At 43.6% G+C, this 6,873-nt stretch overlaps 1 long non-coding RNA gene across 2 annotated transcripts; it reads left to right on the forward strand.

Moving 5' to 3' along the window:
• Positions 1-1,451: 1,451 nt before the first annotated feature.
• On the forward strand, positions 1,452-3,940 carry LOC135372898 (uncharacterized). 2 transcript variants are annotated; one of them, XR_010416167.1, is made up of 5 exons: positions 1,452-1,555; positions 2,052-2,146; positions 2,319-2,426; positions 2,969-3,077; positions 3,836-3,940. It is a non-coding gene; the product is annotated as an uncharacterized LOC135372898 (long non-coding RNA). The 2 variants fall into 2 exon arrangements; XR_010416164.1 differs by lacking the exons at positions 2,969-3,077; positions 3,836-3,940 and having other exon boundaries at positions 2,319-2,567.
• The last annotated feature ends 2,933 nt before the right edge of the window (positions 3,941-6,873 follow it).

The raw sequence follows: 6,873 nt of genomic DNA on the forward strand, positions 1-6,873 counted from the left end.
TGCAAAGTGAATGCCTCACTTTGTAAACAGGGCATAGCATGGCACAGACAACGTATTGAATACTTGGTATCACAGTATCAAAAATGTTCAGCTAAATAAGGTGGCTATATTAGGGAGTAACGTTGAGCTCTAATCTGTACATAATTTTTTTCAATGTTGTGCTATAGGTTTATTATTTTGTTCACAGCAGAGGAACTTTTGTTGGATGATCCTCATACATGAAGGAAATTCCTTATTTTCTTACTTTCCATCACACGTGTGTGGAGCAGCAAGTACAATCTGTTTGCAAATGATCATACTGAGGTAATAAAACTGGACTCTGCAACAACCTTCAGAAACTATGCATGAATGGACCACATTAACTTTGTCCAATTATATTATGACCAAATGGATAGTATGTATGCTATGTGAGTTGTATGCCCATATATTGTAACAAAAGATCAGTCAGATGAAGGCAGTCTGGCTGCGGTACGTAGATAATTTAAATAATGTCCATACATATGATGATCCGAGTGTTTTTGGCTCACTGACATGCATATACACTGACAGCATCCACAACTAGAAGACATTACCAGAATCTAAGTGCTGTGAAGTAATATTTTATTTTTCTGAATGTATATCTTTTTGTCTTAACGAAAGCCCGCATTTGTTCGGGGCAATGTCTCTTGAACTAGCGTTCCTGATGGCGTTACCGTTGCTGGTAAATGTAAATTTTGTACGTTAGTGACTCCCCTGCACAATACTACGTTACACCAACTTAAAGAAATCAGCAACTAAATTATTGAATCACTGAAACGTCAATAAAAAAGTCGACGACTCCGACGAATCGTGCAGCGCAGCACTATAAACCATAGCTCCACAAACACAGAAGCACTTTGCACGTACTGTGGGCAGCAGATAGCAGATGTTTGTTTACTGCACATAACATTTTCCCACAAGCTACACAGCAGCAGTAAAATGGAATCTGACGTGACTCAGGGATTTCAGGACACTTCAAAAAATCTTGAAACTGCCCATGGTATCTCTTTGAAACCGCTGAACAGGCAATGCGCTACATATTAGGCACACCTGTAGCTCAGTAGCAAAGGCACTGATAAAATGTTTGCAAAAAGAACAGCGATTTTCAACACACACATCACAAAATACGACACTCGTCGCTGCAACAACGATGGCGATGGCATGATGATGTTGGTGTCACTTCCGCTGGATTGGTATATGTGTTATTTAACATTTAACCTCCACCACCCAATTATAATGAACGGCCACGGAAATTAAAGTATTACAAAAAATAAGTAGTTCAGTTTCAACGGTTGAAACTTCAAACTTTCCGGACGCGCAACGGGTAGCTGTTGGGGTCTTCGCGGCTGCATTCCACTGATTGTTATACGAAAATCTTTCGAAGTTCTAATCTCCCGCGCGTTTTGTCTTGCAATTTTTGAGCATACCGAGAACGTACGCCGTGCTGTCCAGTGATAAAAGCTGTTGAGCGCAGCAGAGCTCGCAGAGTACTGTGGTGGACAACGTTTCTTTGTTCTCTGGCTTTCAAGTTTAAGGGGTGAGTTCACTCTTCATTAAAGTATGTGCCTGTTTCTGTACACCAAATCGCATGTAGTAGATATGCGTGGCATAATATCGGAATATCGTTTCCTCTATTTCGGCTTCGTATCACCGATTGAAGCATATTGGAAGTGTGGGTTGACCTGACTGCACTTGCATTCAAAGTAGTGATTAACGTTGTATGTTCGGCAGTACAACGTTTCATTAAGTGCCTTGGTTCGTCTTGGTGCTAAAACAAGTACGGTATCACTAAGTAATCATCGAGATTCACGAGTTTTTGATGACTGTTGAAGTCTTGAGTAAACGAAAGTCGACAGTTGCGGTTTGCAGGGCGGACATGCCGGAACATAAATGCTGGTTAGTTCATTGTCATGTCAACCCGACTTCGGTTGTTGCATTTTTCGCTGGTAGTGAAACTACACACTGAAAATTTTGCGCAAGTACTTTTGTTTGCATATCATGGTTTCATAGCAACTGAATTTTTCTCTTTATAGGTGCTTGGACTATCTTGCATCGGTGGATATGAAAATAGTGGTAACCTACCCTACGAAACAGCTATTTGCACATAAGCTTAACAGTTCCCTGTGAGGTGAGGGGAAGCAGTTGTCTCTGACGTGTGACTGTGTTGTCCTCCAATGTTCCTGATGTTCGATGTGCCCCCGAATCTTACTCTGGAGGGAGCCTCTTTAAATTTTTTGCAAATACAGTTGGTGGAAGACTCTAACTGCTTTCCATTCACATGGTTTCGAACTTTTTTTCAGATGCTGTGAAAGTCAGCAGGGAAGTGCGATGTAGAAGAAACGACTGCCAGAAGCTTGCTAAAGAACCGCACAACATGTGTGAGCAGCAGACAAAATATTCATCAAACGGTACAAAACTAGTATTTTTGTGCTTTGTCGTTTTGAGACATCCTTGGTATTGTATGGAGAACAGCGTGACTATGTCATTCCGTCTTACTTCACCCAAACAGCTATCTGGTAGTAGTGCAAGATTTGAGTTCCTAAAAGGTTTATTCACGGAAGTCACCTCAGCGCCATACTATAGGTCCCTCAATGTTTAGTCCTTGCATTTGTTCGCTGCATTATGCTTTTTGGGTGACTATTAACACCAAAAAATATGGAAATTGCTTGGATATTCTACAAATCACAGAGCAACAAGTTTTAAACACCAGATATGCGGTGAGTATAATATGGGTAACAGCTTGACTGAAATGTACAATAGGGCCGAGATCTACCAAGGCCGATGGCAGCAAATCTGCCTGCTAGCGACAGTGGCGGTCTCCTGCAGATGACGTCATGTGAATAAACTTGTATACTACTTGTACGTACTTATAATATTTGACGTGGTGATACAGGTTTTGCTTTGTATTGTCTTTTATAATATACACAGTGTTTATTTTTATCCTGTACAGAATTTTTGCACCAAAGTTATGAGAGCAGCACAGATGTTGTTTTAGCGTAATGCAGTGATGGAAGTGCTGCGCCAATCATGGAGTGCTTAGCAGTCGCCTGCTCGACCAGGTAAGGTTGTGTGTCACGAGAAAACGCCTGTCACATTGATGTACTTTAACAGCGACAGCTGTTACATCCTCATTTCCCTGAGATCCTGGCAGCGTCCGCTAGAGCCCTGCGCAGATAAGATTTTTAGCATCTGCGTGCACATTATCCGATCCGCACCGTTGCATACGCAACCGTTTAGATCCGCAAGTTTCCAAGGACGCGTAAACACAGCCGGAAGAATGTTGGTATAATTTCGGATGCCTCCATGCTCTCATGGAAGGACTCACGCCAAAATGCCTTCTCTCCTGTCTTGGCCGTGCATGGTCAAAGGTGAACCCGGGCATGCGCTCGCTGTCGGTGCGCAATACAAATAAATTGCTAGTAGAAAAATTACAGCATGCGGTATATTCGCATCTGACCTCGAGCCATCCGATCCGCACACTGCAGAAAGTGATAAATTCTTGTCCGAATCCGCAAGTATCTTACGGATATCCGCTCCATCCGCAGATGGTGCAGGGCTCTAGCGTCCACATCAGGTAGTGACGCGCAAACAGATTTTCAGCTGTTGCTGCAATTTGTGTTGTGTAGCTGTAACAGTTCTGTGATTTTTGTACGTGCAGCTTCTTTTCTTTGTGTCTCTCAGATCAGTGTTGATACAGCTTTTACTCTTATGTGGCCAGACAAGCATCCCGTGAAAGAGTGTGCATAGCCACTAAACAAACTAGTTAGAACTAGCAGGCTACATGATGCTTTCTGACATGTTTTGTTCTATTTTCTAGCCACAGTGAGTCATTGGAGGCAGTGCTGCAGCGCCAACAATCACTCATTGGAAGAAAGGAATGAGGTGGCCATCAACACCCTGCTGCCAGTACAACACTCCTCAGTCAAAACACAAGACGCCTGCTTGGCGGCAAAGTCAATCCAGTTTTAGGCAGAGTTTTGTACCGTAGAATTCGTGTGTGGTTTACTGCAAATAAATCTTTATGCTGAGATCCGTGTTGCTATCAATTATATCACATTTCTGCATGAATGCATGCCAAGACGGTAGCAGGACTAGTCATGGTCTAAAATAGGTCTAAAGGTGGCTAAAGTAAGGTACAGGAAATGTATAACCCTAGACCTGTCGCCTGAATGGAGGGATAAAATTGGTCTAGCTGTAGACTTCATGTCTAATACATGGTTAAGTGTCTGACCCTGTTCCAGACATCCAGGTCAAAAGAATGTCTAAATCACGGCTAGGTACATAGACATCGGATGTCTAGGGCTAGATGGCTAGGTGGCGTAACGTTAGACGTGTTATTTGACGTCTAGTGGACGGATACTAGACATTTGGTCTAATTGCCTAGACATTCTATAGACATTCCTTATCTCTTTTTTTAGACGTCATTTAGACGTTTACTAGCCCACCATGTGCTCCCTGGGGTGTTTCCTTGTATTTGTTTATCAGTCCGTACCTCGTTGTCTGGCCCTCCTCCTTTCTAGAATATCTATACTGGTCTAAACTGTTCCAAACCATTCGGTTTTCGAAATGCGCGATATAATGGAACCTTCAAGACGCGTCTCCTTTTCTGCGTCCGCAGTTATGGCGGTTATGGGATCAATTTTCTGTTTTTCTCGGAGACACGATGCCGGCGCAGGTTATCTCAATGTGCATAAAAGGGCATCTTCTACTTAGCGCTTTAGTAAAATAACATTTTTTACTGACTGCGTTCGTCTCTATGTGAGCTTCTTTGTCGATGGATACGAAACATAACAGGCTCTACTCGAGGCACGAAATGGTGTTTATGCGAACGATGTTCCGAACTACAGGGAAATCACTTCCACAAAAGATATAACACCAATTCAGAACTGCGAAAACTAGTCTGCATTATTTCGTCAAAACGTCGTTCAAGCTGGTGCTACATGCACCGTCTCTATTACAAGAGTCAACCAGCCCCCATATCAGATTAAAATCTTGGTAGTCAGTGCAGTGCACTCAGCATCTGTCCGCAACTTTATTTCAGACACTTCATAGGTCACAAAGCCGCAGTTTCCCATCAAGATGTGCATATTTGCTGGTCGCGTCGCATACAAATGCTTCCGGAGCCAGACGGGTTTTAATAGGAATTCGCAGGTATACGTTGTTGCAGTTTCTGATCGCTATACAGAAGCCCTAACGTGAAGAAAAAGAAAAAAAAAAACGGCAAAACTGTAAATGATCTAAAAGAAGCAGCACTACCACTATTGTCAAAAATCGGACGCTGGAATGGTGCGCTAAATGTCTTCTTCGCAAATATCAAGTTTATTACGCGTCCCCTGTTTCTGCGTCGGCAGTTATGGCGCGATTTTTTTCTCTTTCTCGGACGCACGATGGCGCCGCAGTGGATCTCAATGTGCATAAAAGTGCATTTTGTACTCAGTGCTTTAGTCAAATTACATCGTTACTGGCTGCGTCCGCCTCTCTGCCATTGCCTCTTCCGATTGTCACTAAACACAGCAGGGTGTATAATCAGGGCACGAAATGTTAGATTACGTCAACAACGTTTCGAACTGCGGGAAAGTCACTTCCAGAAAAGTAACCAAACCTGTAACCTTCGTCACCGACTGTGTGGAGCTGGGGTCATGAGCCCCTCCCCCACCCTCCCCCGGGAAACTTTCACATAGAGGTCCTGGTCCCTTCCGAGAAGTCTACCCTGCTGACAGTCAAGATGAAGGTTAAGAGGTGAGAAATCGTATCCGTCGTGCGAATGAACGTCAAAAAAACAAAACCGCATGACACTATATCCCATACACCCCGATTGACCCCAGGGGCTATACTTATCGTCGCCATGCGATTCATGGCTCCCTTCACTCGGTGAAACCCATATCTTGTTTTGATTTGTCCTTTACGTGTATCCTGTACACAGGATCCATAATTTTTTCTCAGGGTAGGGCTCCAACCTTCGACAACATGCTGCACACGTGCGCTAACTAAATCCAATTGAAGCGCTATTTATCGACAGAAATTTAGGGGGACCAGGCCATGGTCCCCCTCCCCCTTACGTCCATTCGTGTATGAACCAATGTAAACCATGTGTGAACCAGAAATGTGAACCCGATGTAGCATTATTTCTTCATACCGTCGATTTAGTTGGTTATTCCAGTAACACGTTCACGAACTGTCTGCTTCTTAAACTTTTTATGAGACTATCTAAATTAGAAAACACATTTTCTTATAATACCTTATCGAATGCGATATATTCCTGCAATCTGTCATACGTGTTTCTCTCTCGGCATCGCGTGACGCACTCAGATGGTGGGAACGTTCTCGTACGAATACGATGATAGCGATGTTCATTCTGTGGTAGAGTTGTAAGAAATTTCTTTCTTTCTCTCTTTTTTTTCTGGCAGCGTTGGGATCTGTGTGACTTCATCTTGAGATTTGCTTTGCCTAATCTCACCTAACCCAACCCAACCCAAACTATCCTAAACTGCCACTAGAAATCGCGAACATGCATGAGCATTCGTGAGTGAGACTTCATACTGGCATGTTTGTCTTCTTTCTCCCACGTTTTACTCCGTGTTTGCCAGTGCACTCCTCGAAGTTGCTATCATATCTTTCGCTGGCGGTGCCCCAATACCATTGCTGCCGAGACCTGAAGCTACAGTTCGCCATAACAACTGGACAGTCTATGGGACAGTCGCAATATTGTTCCCAGGGACTCATGTTTTCACCCTGTTGCCTTGTTAAACCCTCAGGAAAAAATTAAAATTTCGGTCATCGACGCAGCGCGCCGATCCAGGGGACTCGGCGGCGGCGAGCAAAAGTTGCCCAGCGGCGCACACCTCTACACTACAC

Source organism: Ornithodoros turicata, chromosome 1, assembly GCF_037126465.1.
Source record: "Ornithodoros turicata isolate Travis chromosome 1, ASM3712646v1, whole genome shotgun sequence".
Classification (NCBI taxonomy): Eukaryota; Metazoa; Arthropoda; class Arachnida; order Ixodida; family Argasidae; genus Ornithodoros; species Ornithodoros turicata.